The sequence below is a fragment of the Nannobrachium achirus genome, assembly GCF_963921795.1.
Source record: "Nannobrachium achirus genome assembly, chromosome: 6".
Lineage (NCBI taxonomy): Eukaryota > Metazoa > Chordata > Actinopteri > Myctophiformes > Myctophidae > Nannobrachium > Nannobrachium achirus.
The window spans coordinates 8,587,596-8,608,728 of NC_137815.1; the positions used below are offsets into that span (position 1 = coordinate 8,587,596).

General features: G+C 42.6%; 1 pseudogene across 1 annotated transcript; it reads right to left on the reverse strand.

Moving 5' to 3' along the window:
• Positions 1-1,472: 1,472 nt before the first annotated feature.
• Positions 1,473-20,841, reverse strand: LOC308286676 (myosin heavy chain, fast skeletal muscle-like; annotated as a pseudogene). Its single transcript has 32 exons — positions 20,620-20,841; positions 19,803-19,946; positions 18,724-18,880; positions 16,611-16,638; positions 16,408-16,522; positions 16,194-16,286; positions 16,036-16,099; positions 14,606-14,704; positions 13,891-13,994; positions 13,174-13,312; positions 12,560-12,678; positions 11,516-11,665; positions 11,199-11,369; positions 10,737-11,040; positions 10,342-10,409; positions 9,601-9,688; positions 8,209-8,326; positions 7,970-8,093; positions 7,395-7,531; positions 6,987-7,242; positions 5,628-5,870; positions 5,332-5,508; positions 5,091-5,236; positions 4,884-4,974; positions 3,550-3,939; positions 3,150-3,276; positions 2,881-2,999; positions 2,585-2,781; positions 2,303-2,486; positions 2,049-2,214; positions 1,791-1,915; positions 1,473-1,665 (listed from the first exon to the last, which is right to left on the reverse strand). The product of its transcript is annotated as a myosin heavy chain, fast skeletal muscle-like (transcript).
• Between the last annotated feature and the right edge of the window lie 292 nt (positions 20,842-21,133).

Consider the following 21,133-nt stretch of genomic DNA (forward strand, 5'->3'; position numbering starts at 1 on the left):
TTATAGTCCATCCAGACAATTTCATTAAATTGTAACTACATTTTGTTTGTGGCTAATGCAGTATAGCCCATGTGGCAATAAGTCCATGGGTGCCTTGGGACCACATGAACGAGCCAGAAAAACAAGGTAAATTACTGAAAAACCATGGCAGTTATTGTGTTAATCTTACCGCTTCCTCCGCCTGCCTCTTGTATCCCTTCACCTTCAGCTGCAGCTTGTCAACCAGATCCTGAAGCCTGCCGAGATTCTTCTTGTCCTCTTCAGTCTTAAGTGAGAGTGAATTCATAACGTTAGTTGTACGTCCAATCTATTAATTTTGTCATTTTTGGCACGATGATGGTCATTAAAGTGAACATGGTGTAACAGTACCTGGTATGTCAGCTCCTTCACTCTCCTCTCGTACTTGCGCACACCTTTAATGGCGTCCGTTCCACCCCTCTGTGCAGCGTCAACCTCTGCCTCCAGCTCACGCACCTTCATGGTTGAATAATACATTATGAGGTTATTTCTTCTTATTTCTTCTTATTTCATGGTCTAAGACAATAAGCTGTGTTGAAGTCAACCATACACCTTACCCTGCCCTCCAGTTTCTGGAGCTGCTTCTTGCCTCCCTTCATGGCCAGGTTCTCAGCCTCGTCCAGGCGGTGCTGCAGGTCCTTGACAGTGACCTCCAGGTTCTTCTTCATCCTCTCCAGGTGAGCACTGGTGTCCTGTTCTTTCTTCAGCTCCTCAGCCATCATGGCAGCCTGGAGAGTCATGCATCGTATTGTATGTCAATTTGAAGCATGACATGAGGATATCAAATAGATAAGTGTAAGGCATCCTAACTTACATCAGTGATGGCTTTCTTGGCCTTCTCCTCAGCATTCCTTGCTTCTTGAACGCTGTCGTCCACTTCACCTTGGACCTGGAGCAGGTCTGCTTCCAGCTTCTTCTTGGTGTTCAACAGGCTTGTGTTCTAAAATGAAGATTCAGTGTGAGTAAGCGTGATGAAAAACTAGTTTAATTCTGAACCCTGAACATTTTCTACTGACTTGCGTACCTGAGAGTGCAACAGTCCAGCGCGCTCAGTAGCGTCCACCAGTTCTTGCTCAGCCAATTTGCGGCCTCTCTCCGTCTGTTCCAGAGCCACTCTCAGCTCCTCGATCTCAGCCACCATGAGGCCGTTCCTACGATCCACCATGGCGCCTTGCTCCTTCACGTCTTCCTGAGCTCTGACAGCGTCGTCAAGGTGCAGTTGGGCTTCCTGAAATAAATCAAATTTGACGTGGTTACGTTAAGAGAAACATCAAAATGTGACTCGTTCAAGAGCAGTTCCATTGTTTGAACATTGTTTGTCCTATTACTGTTTCGCACCTTGAGCTGTCCCTGGACGATCCTCAGCTGCTTCTGGGCCTCGGCAGCCTGGCGGTTGGCGTGGCTCAGTTGAACCTCCATCTCGTTCAGGTCTCCCTCCATCTTCTTCTTGACCCTCAGGGCGTCGTTCCTGCTCCTGACCTCAGAGTCCAGAGTGCTCTGCATGGAGTCAGTCACCCTCTGGCTGTTCCTCTTGATCTGCTCCATCTCCTCGTCCTTCTCCGCCAGCTTCCTGTCCACCTCGCCCTTGATCTGGTTGAGCTCCAGCTGCACACGAAGAATCTTGGACTCCTCATGCTCCAGAGTACCCTGAAATGTAACACAGGATCAAAGTGTTGTGGGACCTTTTAATGTAACATTGATCAAATACTGCTACGCTGTTGGAATATAAACCATGTTGAAAGAAACATAAAATATAGACAATTGTGTTTTACCTCAGCTTCCTCTAGGGCTGTCTGGATCTCTGACTTCTCTGTCTCCACCTGTTTCTTGGACTTCTCCAGCTCATGGATGCTCTTTCCAGTCTCGCCGATCTGTTCAGTCAGGTCTGAGATCTCCTCTGAAAAATAATGAATGAGGAACCTTCCAATCAGCAACAATTTTGAATTTTCCTCTGAATATAGTTGTAGCCTGATCCACATTTGATGTGTTTTTTAACTGTTATTTAAAAAGAATTAGTAGAGAAAACCTACGTTGCAGGTTCTTGTTTTCACGCTTCATGGTCTCCAGTTGGTCCAGAGACTCTTCATATGAGTTCTTCATCTTGAACAGCTCAGTGCCGAGAGAACGAGCCTCTTTCTGAGCCCCTTCCAACTCTGCTATACCCTCTTCATTTTTCTGCTTCCATTCTGCAAGGACCTGCGCAGCATTTGTAATGACGTGTCATTTACTCCACTTTAAGGAGGCAAGCATTATTTGGGTTTTAAACTAATGAATGTCAAAGCACCTTATCGAAGTTCCTCTGTTTCTTATCGAGGTTGGCGGCTAAACCGTTGGCCCTCTCCACATCAATCATGAGGTCTTCCACTTCACCCTGGAGTCTCTGCTTGGTCTTCTCCAGAGAGGCGCACTTGGAATTCACAGCCTCGATTTGCTCCTCGGCCTCCTGAAGACGCTGGGCCAACTTCTTCCTGTTGATCAGCGTCGAATGGAATAACATTTTATGAGCAATGTGTTGTATAGTGAGTGCTGGTACCTGACGGTGTGATAAAGAACACTGATCACTTACTTGGCCTCCTCCAGCTCCTCAGTGCGTTGGACAGCATCAGTCTCATACTTGCTCCTCCACTGACACACCTCAGCGTTGGCCTTGGACATTCCACGCTGCAGCTCTGCCTTGGCTTCCTGTTCTTCCTCAAACTGCTCCCTCAGGAGGTCACAGTCATGGCGGGCTGATTGCACAGCATGGGCAAGGGCATTCTTTGCCTGTCAAAAGGAAAATGGCCAATATGATGTCAGCTGTACGAAATTACAGATAAAAAACTAGACAACAAAATAAATTAAATTACAACAATTGCTCCTTACCTTAACCTCCTCTTCAATGAGTCTCTTCAACTCCTCAATCTGCTGGGTGAAGGCCTGCTTGCCTCTGGTGAGCTGAGAGACGAGTGCTTCCTTCTCCTCAAGTTGACGAGCAAACTCACCTATTTGGAAATTTGAATTATATGTTTCAAACATTTCAAAGAAATCTCAGCCTCAGAACAACTGTTGATCAAAGCATTATGTCTAATAATTTGCTCGAGTACCATCGACAAACCATGTGGACAAAGTAGACTTTTAAAATGGACATTTACCGTTCTCTGTCAACAGTCTCGCTCTCTGAGCTCCAACATCATTGATCTGGCGAACGTTCTCATCACTCTTGGCCTTGATTTCACTAAGTTGGTCCTCAAGGGTGCGGCACATCTTCTCAAGATTTCCCTGGAAATGAACGTTGGACATACTCAATCATCGTTTCTTTCTTGATTGGCTCCTTACTTTGGTTTGAACAGTAATGCCACTCGACGCAATCCCACAATATGGATGCTGGGATTTAAGTGGTTAAGAAATTTACATTTAGGATGGTGAAGCTCTGTTTACTGTAATCAGGGGCGTCATTGCTCTTGATTGACCTTTCTGAATAATCAAAGGTGAAATGAAAATGTAAAAAGTGTTATCTCAAGAATGATACGATAGACAGGCATTCCTTCGTACCTTTGCTTTAGCGACGGCCTCCATGTTGCTGGAAAGGTCATCGATCTCCATCTTGTATTCACTCTTCTCCTTCTCAAGTTTCTGCTTGACTCTCTGGAGGTTGTCGATCTGCTCGCCAAGCTCCGCCACGCTGTCCGCCTGCTTCTTACGGAGAGCGGAGGCGGTGGCCTCGTGCTGCAGCGTGGACTCTTCAAGGTCACGACGCAGCTTCTGGAACTCAGCCTCGCGCTTCTTGTTCATCTCGATCTGAGCGGCGGTGGCTCCACCGGCCTCCTCCAGCCTCTCGCTGATCTCCTCCAGTTCCCTGGAGAGGTCGGCTCTCTGCTTCTCCACCTTGGCACGAGCGGCCCGCTCCGCCTCGATCTCCTCCTCCAGTTCTTCAATACGAGCCTTTATAAATTAATGGACGTATATTAAATTCCTAATTGTGGGCTCGCTGAAAGCGAGCACACGTACCGGTATGGTATCCTCATTGTCAGTCAGTCATATCAAGTTCTCCTCAAAACTTTGGCACCATTCTACTCCTACATACTTACATCGAAAATCGATTTTCAAACATCAATGTGTTCAGCTTACTGTGGCGACATGTGCTATTACTTTTTACAGCAATCGGCCAAAGGGTGGCACTGTAGGAAGCCTTTGAAAGTGCAAACTTTGAACAGGTATAGCTCTGTTTGACGTACAGCCATGAAATTTGGACACACATATGCGTCTCCTCAAGCCGAACGACTTTGACACTCTGGTTTTTGACCTTTGACCTTTAGATCTCCCACCATTTTGAATTATATGAACATTTTGACCTATATCTACACAGGCTCTGGGGTGAGCAGTTTGTACGTTAAATATATATATTTTTTAAATAATTCAGTGAATATTGCGGTTTTATGAGCAAATTAAATTGCCTAAAACATTCTACACACAATCTAAGGACCTTTATCTAACATGCCTATGAAGTGCACATTTTCTTTATAATAATAATAATATAGCTGCAAGCAGCGATAAAGTGGACAAAAACACCTCAAATCATGAACACAGCCTGCGATGTGCGTGAAATCTTGCACGCACATTCACATACAATGAACAGATGCCACCCTTCTCACATTGGCCTGTTATAGCGCCACCAGCGGGTCAACTTTTGCATAACACAGTTTTGGAACAAAATGCTTCAAATCACGCATGCAGCGTCCAATTGCATCAGTAACGTCAAAGAGAGCACTGCCTGCGACCTTGCGATTCATAGATTTCTTTTTTGTTTGAAGCGAGTTTCGAAGGAACAACATTTTCTAGTTTACACTTATCATTGTGATTTAAAGAAGAAGAAGAAAAATAAATACCTGGAGTTCTTTGATCTTCTTCTGCAGCTGAGCCCCCAATGACTGTTCGTCTTCAATCTTACTCAGAAGCTGGCTGACTTCAAAGTCCTTCCTGTGGATTACAGAACAGCATATTTTAACGGATGTTTTTTTTTTCTTCTCCATGGCATTTCATAATATCAATATGAATTATTATTATTAATTATTCATAGTGTTGGTCCACGTTACTTCTTTAGCTTCTCGTCAGACTGCTGCTTGTCGTTCTCCAGATCCATGATGTTCTCCTGGGCCAGTTTCAGATCACCTTCAAGCTTTCTCTTGGTTCTCTCCAGGTCCATGCGGAGCTTCTTTTCTTGCTCCAGAGAACCCTCCAACTGCACAACAATATATTTGTCTCATTATTCAGTTACAACAATAAACGTAGTAAACCGTATACGTTAAAAATGTCCAATTGACTTGATGAACCCACGTCGTCAACTTGCTGCTCCAGCTTGGTCTTGGCCTTGGTCAGAGTGTTGACTTTGTCTTCCTCTGCCTGCAGGTCATCCAGGGTCTGCTGATGGGCCTCTTGGAGTGCCTTCTTCTCCTTGGTCAGCTTAGCAAGACCTTCATCCTGAGAGGCCATCTCCTCGGTCAGGTTCTTCACCTAAATAACATGAAGGAATGATTTGTTGTTTTTCTATAGCTTAAGACAGCCAGAGTGTATAATGGTGAATGGATCATCATTGTTCTATAACTTTACAGCTTGAATGTATAATGTGGTACCTTGTTTTCAGTGGCGTGTTTCTCCTTCTCCACTTTAGCCAAGGTGAGCTCCAGGTCATCGATGTCCTTCTTGAGCTCAGAGCATTCATCCTCCAGCTTCCGCTTTTTGGCGGTCAGCTCAGCGTTCATCTCCTCCTCGTCCTCCAGTCTCTCCGTTGTCTCTTTGAGCTTTGCCTCCAACTGGATCTTACTTTTAATAAGACCCTCGCACCTCTCCTCTGCATCGTTCAGAGCCTCGTCTCCCTTGTGGTCAACGAAAAAAGGGAAAAAATAAAATACACGAGGGAGGAAACACGTCAGCATTTTTTCTGGTAGAGATATACTTTTGCAGTTGCCCGTTTTAGGGGTAGGCCTCCGACAGACATTAGATGCACAAGCCTCTAGCTCGCCCTTGGGGGAGGCAGAGGAGAAAGCTTTGTCCAATTCATTCCCTATGGCTGCCTCTAGCATGGAATTCTCTTGCATGCCTCTTGGCTTAAAGGAGCATGAAACCCCGCCTCTTAATTAGTTTTATGGGATTTCAAAACATGAAAAGAAATCTGAAATGTAGGCGTGGTTATCTGCTGCTGTGGGGGGAGGGGCGGAGTAATGCGCAAATCATTGTGTTCTATCAAAGAGAAGCTGTCCGGGCCGTCCGGCGTCTGCACTTGTTGCATTTGCATTTCGGAAACAAAATTTAAAAACAGCCATTGGAGGTGTAAAAAGTATAAAGTTTCGGCAACTCCACTATAACCAGGAAAAATGTGCTGTGTGAGCTTTTATCCATGGTTTTTTAACGTTTTCCAGCCGTGCTCTCATAGATACAAGATACAAGATACAAATCTAAAGCAAACATTAATATGAATTAGATAAGCCGCGTCACGCCGAACTAATGGTACGCGGTGAGCAAATATTTAATGAGTGGCGCGAAATATTTCTTCTCTACCCTGAAACTGGAAGAACACAGAAATAGCTACAGAGACAGCAGAAAGCTCTGAATCCACAAGCATATGGACAAAATGAACCATATCACTACTCCCTATCACAAGTGACTCATTGATATAATATATATTTATAGAAAAAGTGATTTTGTGTTTCATGGCCCTTTAAGGCAAGCTTGCTTAGTTTAAGCCAAGACAAGCTAGAGGCGGCCATATGGAAGGAATTGAACGCTGCCCTCAACCCTTATCCCCCAAGGGCAGGCTAGAGGCTTGTGCCTCTAATGTCTGAACGCGGCCTTAGAGAGCATGGTGTCAACAAGCACAGCTTTGCGATCTGAGGGAAGTAATTGTTAAATTAGTCCCCTCAGGAATCTGAAGAGAAAAAATATTGATTCCGTGGAGAACAATCCTGATTTTTGCAGAGAACAAAACAACTCACTGATGCAGCTGATGTCTGGAGGTTGTTCCTCTCCTGGGTAATCGCCACCAGTTTCTCTTCCAGCTCCTTTTTTTTGGCCAGGGCAGCGGCCAGGTCAGTGGTCATCTTCTCGTAGTTCTCCTTCATGTTTGATAGTTCTTTCTCCATCTCAGCGCTCTGCAGGAGAGGCTTGATCTTGTAGTAGACCTTCATCCATGGCCAGGTTTTGACGTTCATGAACGACCGGATGTTGTATTGGATGGTGAAAACGGCCTCTCTGTGGGGAAAACGGTCGAAGTGTGTCATGATTGTGGACAGTGATAGAAGAAGTGCGCTGTTCTTATAGTGGTTTGATGTTAACAAAATCGTATTGAACAGTAAGTGTTACAAATGACACTAAATATTGAATAAAGGATGTTTTCAAAGTACCTCGTTGCCATCATCTTAACAAACTGCTTCCTCATGAGGTAACCTCGTGCGAGAGCCTGAGTCATTGTGACCAGAGAAAACAGCTTCTCATCTCGCATCTCCTCAAGGACACCCAGCAGACCAGCTTTGAAGAACACCTGAACACAATGTTACAAACACTGGAACTAAACACCTTGATACAATGTCAGAAACACAGTAACCAAACAACCGTAACACCTACTGAATACAATGTTACAAACACTGTAACTAAACAACCGTAATATTTGCCGAATACAATGTTACAAACACTGTAACTAAACTACCGTAACATCTACTGAATACAATGTTACAAACACTGTAACTAAACAACCAAAACATCTACTGAATACAATGCTACAAACACTGGAACTAAACAACTGAAGAACAACTGGATACAATATGTTACAAACACTGGAACTAAACAACTGAAGAACAACTGATACAATATGTTACAAACACTGGAACTAAACAACCTGAACACAATGTTACAATCAATATAACTAAACAACTTTTAATCCTCTCTGGATAATGTTAAACCAGGTTCACAGTGTGTTTACCTTGGTGTGTCCAAACTTGTACTCATCAACGGGCACATCAATGGACCCAAGCAGCTTCTCTGAGGCTTTCTTGTTGTCCATAAACGCACCATCAGGACATGCGCTGGCATTCAGTACTTTGTACCTGATTTGTAAAGATTCACGGTCATTTTGCGCTGATGTTCAGTTTGTAAAAGTGAGGAATTTTGCGTTAATAGGTCTGTATTTAGAAGCTGCTGGAAAAAAAAAGGAATTGATACCTCTGCTTGAAGTCAGCGTATGGGATTCTGCTGGGGAAACCCTTTCTGCAGATCCTGATGCCCTCCAAGACACCGTTACACCTCAGCTGGTGGATAACCAGGAAGTTCTCCATCAGGCCTGTAAAGATGAAAATAATACTACATTAGAATACATATGGTTACACAATGGTTAATTATTATTAAGAGAAAATAGTTACACACTGGCCAATGTAGCATTAAATGCAGCTCATTCTCACCCCCTCTGCTTCACCCTTCCGACGCATTCCCAACTCGCTATAAACGACGGTGCGGCTCTGTCGTTTATAGTGGCGTGAACGGTAGCGTCGGGTGGCTGGTAAACCCTTCATAGCGATATCGAATCTCGCTTCGGGAACTACTTTTTTTTCTTTCTTCTTAGACCACTGGCCATACCCAATTCGTCCAACCCTTGACACAGTAGGCTTACCCAAAGCGTCCCCTCATCCGGCACAGTACAGTACTGGACAAGGCGTCGGTTGTATGACGCTTTAAAGGTGAGAATATGTTGAATGAGAGTCTTAGTGCGCATGCGCAGACACATGTTTACTTAATAATGTAACTACTGTCAGTGGGACGTGAAGATACGCACGCGGCCTGTGGCGGCCATACGGAGAAGCACACATCAAGTTTCACAGCTGATAATTCCAGCAGCTTGTACAATCAGCGCTACAGCGTGGGGTTCGTGTTATGATCAGAACAGAACTGGGGTTCTTCCGAGCCAAACCAAGGTTATCTGGACCAAGCTTGACCCAGTAGACGATCATAAAAAAGGGACCCAAACTCTGGGGAATCAAATGGATATACAAGCAGCAAGCACGCACATGACTTTCTGATCGCATGGATGGTGCCATAATTGCGGTGGTCAAAGCAGAAGCAGGCAAGTCAACCTTCCTTGCGCCATCATAACATTAACAAAACAAAACAAAGGTTGTATGTTTGCATAATTTATTAAGGTTTAATGAGACATGAAGCCAAAATCATATACTATTAAAGTATTAATGTTTAGGCCACTGTGTGGCAGGGCGCGCAAACAGTTCGCTAGTATTGCGCCCACTTTTATTCACTTTTTTTTTTTTTTTGGCAAGCGATACCTCTGCATAAGTAGATAGTTATTATTTAGTTAACTCAGGAACAGATTGCATCTGTGATAAAGATGAGCCCAGCGCTCACTTAAAATGGTGTAATTATCAGTTGGGTGCACCGTGCACATTGCACATACAGTATCTCATCTGCAAACACGCATATGACGTTCATTATAATATGGCCGATAAATTAATTGATTGGCCGGTAAAATAAAATCCTGCCGGCCAAGGTGGACGGCCCAAAAATGCCTAGCGGAAACCCTGACGTGCGTGCGTGCATGCGTGTGTTTACCTGGAGTCTTGGTCTCGTTGGGAATCAGGCAACGCACAAAGTGAGGATGCGTGCGATGCAAGTTGGTCATCAGCAACGCCAAGTTTGCCTATTGAGACATAAAAGAGACAATTTATTTAGGATTACAGTAACTTATTAGTACAAAGTGATACAAACACATTGCCTGCCAAGGGTTAAAAAAAATCTATCTAATACATTTCAGGATTTTTACAAAAAATTTAAATGAAAATAGATAAAAAATTTAACATTTTTTGAAAAAAAGAAAAAAAAGCTCTTAGAAGATGTCCATTGCCCCCTTGAAGTTGGCAGAAAAATATAATCAACCCCAAGAAAAATCTATTTTTAGATTAACACACACAAACAATTACAGCATGTGGATGGCGGCCATTTTGGCGGCCATCTTGAAGAAGGTGTGCAGAAAGCTGATTACATGAATTATGTTTTTATAGTTTTTTTTATCAGCATCACAGGCTGCCCAGAGAGCAGTGAACACATTGCTGTCTCATATATTAGTGAACAGTGCCCCCCAGTGGCCAACAGCTGGGCAACAGCTGGGTACCCAAAAACGTATAAAAACGTTTTTGGCAGCAAATGAGTTATTTAATATCCTTCACTACAATTATTTGAACTCTTTAGATACTGCTTACTTTGGAGATTTAGATCTTTCTAAAACATACTATATTAACCATGAGGGAATTCAATAATATAATAATGTTAATAATAATGAATACATATTCTTACCCTGAAAGCACTAGACACAGTCTGCATAGCTCCACCCTTCTTCTTTTTTCCTCCTCCGCCGCCCGCAGCTGTTTATATTTGTCAGAATCATGAGTTATCATTAGTTATACATGTTAGAATCCTGAGTTATCATTAGTTATACACAAAGTACTCTTCTCTACACCAGTTTGCGTAGTTCCTCTTCAGTTGTTGTTTTGTTTTTTTTTGTTTTTTTTTTACCAGGAAGTTGCCGTAGACCACTACCTCCCAAACACACAGTCACACAGTGGACCTGTGCGCTTTGTATATTATATTATATTATATTATATTATATTATATTATATTATATTATATTATATTATATTATATTAATATGAATTAAAAATACCACACATTATTATTATGAATAAACCTACGTTCAGGCTCAGGAGGAGGATAGAAGACGGACAGCAGTTTAATTGAAGACTTCTGGTACAGCTGAATGACAGATTCGTTAAGTGGGTCCTTGTTCTTATCCAGCCAGCCTGTGATGCTGTAGTCCACAGTACCAGCGTAGTGGACCAGGGAGAAGTGGGCCTCGCCCTTGCCCTTGGCCGGTTTCGGCTTCTCAAATGCCTTGTTCTTCCCAAGGTGCTGGTCAATCAACTTCTCAGCAAAGGATTTGTCCGTAGCCTTTGGGAACATGCACTGCTCCTCAAGGATGGAGAAGATGCCCAGGGGCTTTGTAAAGGAGACAAAAAGAGACAAATACATAACCAAAAACATGATATTAACATCATGTGCATTAAAGCCCAACATAATTGTATACCTCCTCAATGAGCACAATGCAGACAGCCAAGTCCAAGATAATACATGCAAATATAATAATAATTGTATACCCTCTCAATGAGCTCAATGCAGACAGCCAAGTCCATGCCGAAGTCAACGAGATCCCAGGGAATTCCCTCCTTCATGTACTCCTCTTGCTCCAGAACAAACATGGTGTGGTTGAAAAACTGTTGCAGTTTCTCATTGACGAAGTTAATGCACAGTTGCTCCAGCGTGTTGAACTGTGAATGGAAAAAAAAAAAGAAAAAGGAAAAAAAAAAAAAAAAAATATATATATATATATATATATATATATATATTATTCGGCAGTCTCTTCTAATTGTGACAAAAATAATTAGTCTCCCATTTAAAACAAGTCCATGCTTACATCAAAGATTTCAAAACCGGCGATGTCCAGCACTCCAATGTAGTAGTTTCTCTGCTGCTTGGTGTCCAGCTGCTCGTTGATCCTGATGACCATCCACAAGAACTCCTTCTCATAGATGGACTTGGCCAAGGCACTGACTGAGTTGTTGACCTAAGGAAATAAGAACGATGTAGGACACTCTTAATCCAGAACAATTAACAGTAAGCACGGACAACACGAGTTATACATCAAATGCATAGCAATAGTAATCTAGGATCATAGGTTAACCAAGACCGATCATCAGTCTAAACAGTAAAATCTCAAAACATCGATAATCTGAACATGGATACAGACTATATAATGCCATGACATATGAACCTGGCATCTGTCTACATAACAAAGCTATCTAAATTAGCCTTTGCATAAGTTTGCAAGGTCGTGAAGGCTAGAGCAAGTGCCACACGAGTAACAGAGGTGAATCGGCCCTCCCCACCCGGGCTTCGAACCCGGGCCTCCCGCACGAAAGTCCAATATCTTAAACATCCCTCCAAAGGGAGCTTCAAGGCTGAGGCTGCAACTCTCTCCGCCACACGTGCTAAGGTGGATCCTGAAGAGGTGAGTCTTCAGGTTACAGTGGGAGATTGGGAGTGAGTTTTCAGTTCTAACTGCAATGGGGAGTTCGTTCCACAGTTTGGGAGCCAGAGGGGAGAGGAGTCTGTCCGTTAGCGAGGATTCTGACAACTTCCCTGTGTTAGCTGATCTGAGTGAGCGGGAGGGGATGTAGGGCTCTTGTTTTTATTTTCTCTTTTACCAGTATAACAATTCTGTTAAAATAATGTCCAGCGGTGCAAGAAACTGCACATGTTTTGCAGAGTGATATGTTTTGTATGCTCTTCATATATTAAATAATTACATTAAATTAATTTGAATAATGTTGGAGGATAATTGTAATTACAGAGGGTGATTTAAGACACAGCAGAAGATATTTGAGTTCTTGTGGTATGCTCTGTTGGGAATATAAGGTGTGTATGAAATCAGAACATGGAAATCATGTAAATGACTCACCTGTGGCACAGTCTGTCCCTTAGTGACAAACTCGTTTCCCACTTTCACTCTGGGGTAGCAGTATGCTTTAAGCATCTCTGCTGAGTTCAGACCCATCAGGTAGGCAATCTTGTCAGCCTCTGGAATGTTCATACAATTTACAATTTAGGCATTTAGCAGACGCTCTTAATCCAGAGAGCGACTTAGATTAAGCAAGGTAAGCGGTGCTGACGTTGCGTTGGTCCGACCCCATTACTAACCCTATCCTAAACTACGTAGTAGGGGGTAAGTCACATGCGTAGAGATAGTCTACACGTCAAATCCGTAGAGTTAGTCTAAACAGTATAATATCAACAATGAAGTAATGGAAATATATTGAAAATTATATTTAGCTCAGTTAATTTAGAATATAAGTAATAAAAATACATGTGGAAAAGAGCAATTATTTTCATTTTCATTTTCAAATTTCATTTCTTAGTTAAAGATAAAGCTCACCTTCTGTGATAATGATAAATATGAATATCACTACTAATAATAATCATCATAATATAAACTAGAACGGCACTCTGTTGAGGTTCCAACTTGCACCATGTGCACAAGTAGGCCATACATGGCATAAGTAAGGTGCAGCTCACCCTCAGTGCCGTCAGGTTCTGCCTGTTCCTCGCGCTGCTTCTGCTTGAATTTCATGACTCCATGATGCATGACCGTACCGGTGAACTTGTAGATGTACGACCTCTCCTCGGGGGTGAAGCCCAGGATTTCAATGGCTTCCTGATGTCAATGAGCAGAGATGCATTTCAAAACATAGACATTAAGCATTCGATCAGGGGTCTTCAACATCTATAGGGGGTCCTCAGAGTTACTACAGGGGGGCCTCCAAATGTGTTATAGTATGTTTTTTTAACATTAACCACTTGAACACCAGCATCCCTATTCTGAGAGAAACATTACCCAAAAATAGCAGATCTACAAGCTTCGCCTCACACTGCGAGGTGTTGTGATCTTGTAGATCGGCCATTTTTTGGCAGAGGTTTGGTGTAGAGGGAAAAGAAGAGCAGACTACTGTATGTATTGACGGTTCAAGACAAGTGGTGTCTGAACATACACATTAATTCAACATAAACTGATGATATTGCTGTCAAACAAGTCTAAGCTGTCTAAGAATTCTATGAACATTTGTAATCTGCAACACAATGTTATACAATATGTTGTGGGAGTCCCTGCTTCATCTCTCTCTCAGCTAAGGGGTCCTTGGCCTGAAAACATTGAAGACCCCTGCATTAAACACTGACTGCAGTAGCACAGCGAGTGCATTAGAAAGATAAAAGGATAAGGTTGTTTTCACTGACTTCAGTAGCGTCCAGCTCGACCTTGTCGTCAATGCTGGCCACAGTGATCACACCCATGCTGATCAGAGGGAAGTCGTAGGGGTTGGTTGTGATCAGACACATCTCTGAAAACGGATGAAAACAGGGCGACATTGTGTTTTTATTCACTCATTTATGTTATCACTGCATCGTCAGTGCTTAATTTATAAGGGATTATAAATCCTTATTTTGAGTGCTCTCGTGTAATAATGTAATATTTTGAAATATGGACTTGATATTCATTAGCTGTATGCCATAAAAATTCAACATTTCAGCAAAAAAGATTTGGAATAATTCACCGAATGGCCAATGTATGTAGAATATATGAAAGTTTCAAGAAATATCTGAATGTTTCAAGTTTCAAAGTTTTACTTTTACACAATATTCAAATCTTTCGAGAAGGATCTGTATTTATGTAAACAAAAACTGACATGAGAGTCATGCAACAAAGCTGGTTGTAAATTGGCTATTTTGTGTGTGTGTGGCCCCGTACAACGGACAAGCAAAGTATACATTCACTACTAACTATGCAGTCACTCTGTGCAGAGGCTGATACGGTCCCGCCCCCTTTTCAGACTGTTTGCAAAAAGACCACGTCACCTAGTGTAACATAATGATATTTCCGGGCGTGTCATCACATCTTTACGTGGTGAGTAGCCTACTTTTTCCATCACTGATGGGCAGTAATTCCACTTACCGATGATGTCAGGTTTGTGGTTGGTCATCATCTGGAAGAAGATGTGGTAGCCTCTCTCAGCAGAAAGCTGGTAGGTTACTCTGGACTTCTCCAGCAGATCTGTATGGGTTGTACATAAGTCATCATCAATAATATTAATAGTAATTAGTAACTAGAGATACTGTTCCTACAAAACAGTGTGGGTCCGCTCGTACTATATTCTGCAGCGTGCTAACTGTCATGTGAAGCTTAACCAATACTCCAGCTAACACCACTCCCAGATTTTCCGCATCTCATTGGCTAAGGGCCCTGCCTTTATACTGTCTGCGACGGAACTCACGCGACGGAACTCACTCTATAAATAATGAAGATAACATACTGGTCTCGCCTTTCAGGCGAGCCCACAACTAGACTAGAAAGATGCAATTGGAAATTGCAAGTGTGATTGCCGTAACGCAAATTAGCGTATTAATTTTGTCTTACCATGTGAATCTTCCCCATTCAAGGCAATGAGGAAAATTAATTGACTAATAGTCATATATGGACATCTCTGTGTCACTCCTTGTCCCTTTTATGCCCATATAGGGAGATCCATGATGTCATCAATATTAAGCCCATATCTTGAAAAGCCCATAAATAGACAGTCTCATGTGGTCTATGATGTCAGTCATCTCCATATTTGGGAAAAGTTACATTTTCAATGCCAATGGAGAAAATGTATTCACAAATAAATGTATATAAAATAAACATCGGGGCACGCATGCGTGTATTTTGCTTAGAGCAGGAGTCTTCAACAGGGGGTCCGCGACCCCTAGGGGGTCCGCGGAGGTACTGCAGGGGGTCCGAGAAATTATTGCTTAAAAAAAATCTAAAAATGTTTTTTTTTTTTTTTTTTTCACATTTATGTTAAAAAATAAATCATGATTCTGTCCATTTGAATAGCTTGAATACATGATTAATATGCAATTGACAGATTGTTGATATTACTGAAATTGGTTCAATAAGTAGTATGTTTAGAAATGGTAGTGGTACGGCCCACCCTGCTCGCTGTAAATTGTACATGTTTAAAATAAAAAATATGTCGTAGCCCCGACCCCTCCACCCTACGAGGTGGTAGGGGGTCCCTGCTCCATCTCCCCATCAGTTTGGGGGTCCCTGGCCTGAAAACGTTGAAGACCCCTGGCTTAGAGATATGTTATACTATATGTATATAACATATCTCTAAGCAAAATGAACGCATGTGTGTCCTGATGAAGCCGGTTGATTTGACGTATGGCCCAAGTGCGTCCCACCACAACTGTGGAGCGTGGCTCCATTAGGAGATGATGGTAGTTGGAATAAAGTCGGAGAAGTACAAGGTCGCACTGCAGGGGCAACCACACTAATAATTAACACTCAAAATGTAATACTGAAGGCATATATCATGTATCATCTGTGAACATCATACTTACATGTCTCAATATCAGCACTGGCCAGTCTACCGGTTCCGTTGAAATGGATTCTGATGAATTTACCCTGTTTGATAGAATAGCACATTTGTTGCATCCCTCTCTACACTGTGGAATTAAGAGCAGGTTTTTCTCATAAAATGACATTCGTTTACACTTACAAAGCGAGAGGAGTTGTCATTCCTAATGGTCTTGGCATTACCATAGGCCTCCAGCAAGGGATTGGCTGCAATAATCTGATCCTCCAGGGATCCCTAGAATGTTTTAGACAAAAATGTGGACAGACTTATTTTAAATTGAATTACTATATTGAATATAAATGCTTTAATGTTCAAAATCACTTATTTGTTAAAGTTTAAACCTGTATATATATACCTTGATTTTACCGCTAGATCCGCCTCCTTCACCACCTGCAGTTGCACTTGCTGCTGTTGCAAAGTACTGGATGACACGCTTGGTGTTCACAGTCTTTCCAGCACCGGATTCTCCACTGGTTAGAAAAGCATACATTCAGAGAAATGCAGTTTGTCAATTTGTGTACAACGTTCTTTTTTATTTCTAGCAGATGGGAAACTTACGTGATCAGGACCGACTGGTTCTCTCTGTCTGTAAAAAAATACAGCAAACTATTAGCCACAATTACCAGTAAGACTCCCTAATCGGGAGATAAGCGACCGGCAGGTCGCATGTATACACTTTAGGCAACATCTGTAGGAGCAGTGTCCAGTGGACTTTTTTGCCAACAACATTAGTAGACACTGTCCACTAATGTTGTTGGCAAAAAAGCAACCCCATGGTGGCGCTAGAAAAGGGAAATGTGAGAAATCAGGGGCGGAGGTTGTGGTTGGCCAGCCAAGGAGTGTGTGTGCAAAGTTTGGCATGGATTGGGGCAACGGTGCCGGAGATAAGAGCAGGGCAAAAAGTGTGACGTGGCGTGGCGTGACGTAACGTGACGTGACGTGACGTGACGTGACGTGACGTGGCGTGGCTTGGCGTGGCGTGAAGGTGACGGAGAGCAGGACGGAGGGACAGCCGGTGGAGGTTTTCATAATAACTGCAGCTCCACAAAACCAATCCTACCATTATTATTATATATAATATTATTTTTTGCATAGTCCTGTGTACATTTGTCATTTCATGTCTCTATGAATTGAGTACAAAAGGACCCCAATGTAAACAAGCCATCAGGCTGTCTTGGGGGGTTTAAATATGTTAGTTACCATGTGTCTGAATTAACCAATCATGGATATGGCCAGGGTTGTAGTGGGGGGGGGCACGCGTGGGTACGGCGTGCCCACACTTCTCTCACGTCGCGTGCACACGCATTGACGCGCGTGCACAAGTGATGCGCGTGCCGGCAGGCTGGCTGCTGGTCCGTGTCATCAAGTACCTACAGTACCGCAGACAGCAAGTACAGAGCAGATCGTCCACCGATTGGTTGTAATATCGCCATGACAACCACCAACCAGCAAGCTGACTGTCCCTTCGGGCTATGGGATAAGACTCACTGACCAACCAACCAACCAACTACACTGTCTGTGTTTACTTCTTCAAACTTTTAGCGGTTCGTAGCCTGCAGCAGTTTGTTTGTTTGTTGTGAATTTTTGTTACCTTGGATTATCTACCCAAGTATTATACCAGCACTGTCTGTACAACGGCAACATGGTGCTACGTGCTACACGTGAGTAAATAAACATGTCTTATTCTTATTGGAGGGCTGGTTAGGTAAGACATAATGCCTATATTAACTATTATATTAAGCCTAAAACGGTTCTGTTAAAACGGTTCCGCCGTGCATTAACCATGTGAATTGTGAAATATCTCTTGTGTCTATAGGAAATATTGATATTATATTACAGGTCGTTCTGACCCAGCAATTGGTTGAAATAGGCTCGCCTGCCGTGCTGAAATGAGCATGATTGACACAGCAGATGGTAATAGAATATTTGAGAATGGATTAATGAATTGGAAATATCAGTTGTGCAGCTATTTTGCATGGTTTAGCTGATGATATGGTCATCAAATTATTGGTTGAGTGAGAACCACTGGTCTATATCAACTTGTTGCACTAACTAGCATTGACTGCTATGGTCACTTTTGATTTGGACACTGTACTATTTTAAGTTTAAAGTCATTCGATTGAAAGTTATTGCTCTACATGCGAGCCATCTCGCTGCGGCCGTTTTGTTAGGCGACAGACAGGGAGTGCACAGAATGTTAGAGAGGCATGGGCTGAAGGGCCTTTTGGTGGACAATTCTGTTGATAAAGTTAAGGGCTCCAGCCCCCTTTGCTGTATGTGCGCACGTGCCTGGCGGCAGCGCATCACATTACAGACTGATCATTTCAATCCCACCGTTTCTTTGCAAAAACACATTTCTTTTAGAAAACATTTGTATTCTTCTTTCTCCTAGTTTTATTGTTTTTAATGTGTAAATATGGCACTTTATTATGGGGAAAAACTGTGTATTTTCCTTTTTGAAATCGTTAAAATAGCGCATTTTTGAACACATTTCGTCACGCGATGCGCGTGCACATTGGCGCGCGAGCACGCGCATTGCCGCGCGTGCACGAATGTGCGTGCACGCGCGTGCGTCGGTGCGTGCCCACACTTCCAAATTTAGCACTACAACACTGGATACGGCACAAAACCATTATAATTCTATATGTTTTACATTGTCACCAGTACGTACCCATCAGCATGAACTGGTAAGCGTTGTCAGAGACAGAGAAGATGTGGGGCGGAGCTTCAATACGCTTCTTGCCCCTGTAGGCATTGACAACCTCCTGGTCGTACACTGGGAGCCACTTGTAGGGGTTCACAGTGGCACAGAACAGGCCAGAGTAGGTCTGAAAGGGGAGAAGAGAGAGAGAACATTAACATCACACAACAAGCCTCCTATCTGGGACAACGGATCAGAGCTGGGATTCAGGAGTCATCAAATGTGTCCGTGGCAAAGTTGAGATTTTCTATTTTTACACACCATTTAAAATGTTCTTATTTTGATCACAAGACGTCAAGTCTCCAGGTTTTCTTCAGAATATGTATGACACTGTGTACTGTACTAGTGTCATAGTGTACCTAGGGCTGTCACGATTATGACATTTTACATGACGATTAATTGTCACTCCAATAATAGCGATGAACGATTTAATTGTGATTTTGTCGTTGACAATTACATTTCTGTTTGGCTTTTAGGCTTTGAAGTTGCACATGGCAATCATGACACATAACCTAAATATACAAAGAAAGTACTGACATAATTGACAATGTTATACTTAAAAAACAACATTGATAGTGGAAATAGCCGATCTACAAGCTCACAACGCGTTCTGAGCTTGTAGATCAGCTATTTCCATTAGTTTTGAATGTGTTTCTAACTATATTAACATGTCTCAAAATGTAAACGATTATGACGATTATGCAAAATAATTGTGATTACCTCAAATAATTGCGATTTGACGATTGTCATAATTGTCATACCACTAGTACAAGTGTTTTTTTTTTTTGCAAGGCCCCCCCACAACTCTGAGATTGTACAAATGGAAGTTCATGGAACCAAATGGACCTGCACACTCAGAGTTACGGACCTGTTATGGCCATTCAGGGCTACCTGAATGTAATTTTAACGAAATTTTGACGAAAGTGTCCACCACAAGTCAGCATGGCGATGACCTCTGCTGGGATTACAGTCACAAGTTGCAAGTGGCCTCAACCAGTGAGCAAGGTGACTTCAGAACCATGAGTTTGCTTGCGTGTAGGAAACCTTACGTAGATCATCCATGCTGCATAACGCTCTTTGAGGTTATACAGGACGGTGGCTTCAGTGAGGTGGGTCATCATGGCCATGTCCTCAATCTTGTCATACTTGGGAGGGTTCATGGGGGTGACGTCAGCCTCAGGCACAGTTCTTTCCTGAAAAAAATAAAAACACATGTCTTGCAATTGTACTGGGTCACTATTTTTATTGTCACCTTCTTAAAATAATGTCCTACATCTTTCTTTTTGATATTTATTTATTTATTTTATAATTCTTTTGAGCGGTGCACACTGCTCCAAGGCTTGACACACACACACACACACACACACACACACACACACACACACACACACACACACACACACACACATTCACTCAAAATGTTTATAACAATGTTAATGTCAATCTTTGTGTGATAGAAACTTTTTCTCCGTTTTTATATGAACCACTTGAACCCCTATAGCATCTATATTCTGAGAACTTTAGCCAAAAATAGCAGATCCACAAGCTCACAACGCCTTGCGCTAACCCCTCGTGCTGCGAGGCGTTGTGAGCTTGTAGATCGGCTATTTTCGGCAAAGCGCTTTGGTGTGGAGGGGAAAAAGAGCAGACTAAGTACAGAGTGAAAGGTCAGGTTTTTTTTTTAAGTATTGACAGTTCAAGTGGTTAAATATCTGAAAACACAAATTGACATGAATCCAAAATACAATAATGATTGTGCTGTCAAATAATGAAACTATATGGACTCTATGATAAAGTTGAGTGGGTCCCAGCTAAGGGGTCCTTGGCCTGAAAACGTTGAAGACCCCTGGCCTATACTATACATACCTCCTTGGTGGGGTTACCATCGTTGTCGAGGATTTCCACGGTGACTTTGGCACCGTCCTTCTTTAGGATCTTAGCCTTGAGAAACAGCTCCACCTTGTCGGCTACGTAGGCTGCAGTCTTGGCATCGAAGGGTTTGCTCTGACCCTCCATCCTCTCCTTCTCTGGCTTACGGAGGTAGATGGCAGCCTTGCCGTACTGCTCCATCTCGGCGTCCGTACTCATGGTGGCGGCCTTTTTCTGTAGACGGACAAACAGATCGATGGTGGTGGTGGAGGAGGTATTTGCATGTTAACATTTAGGCCTAGAACTATTTTTGAAGTCTTTGAATATAATTATGTTTTTAAAAGTGAACATTTGTAACTCAAATGTTTGCTTCTGGGGGGTCCATGGAACAACATGTTTTGAGATGGGGGTCCTTGACATGAAAACGTTTGAGAACCACTGAATTAGAAGAAGGATTTAGAAGACATTTATGGAATCGGGTCAAAAATATTCAAATACTTGTACAAATGTT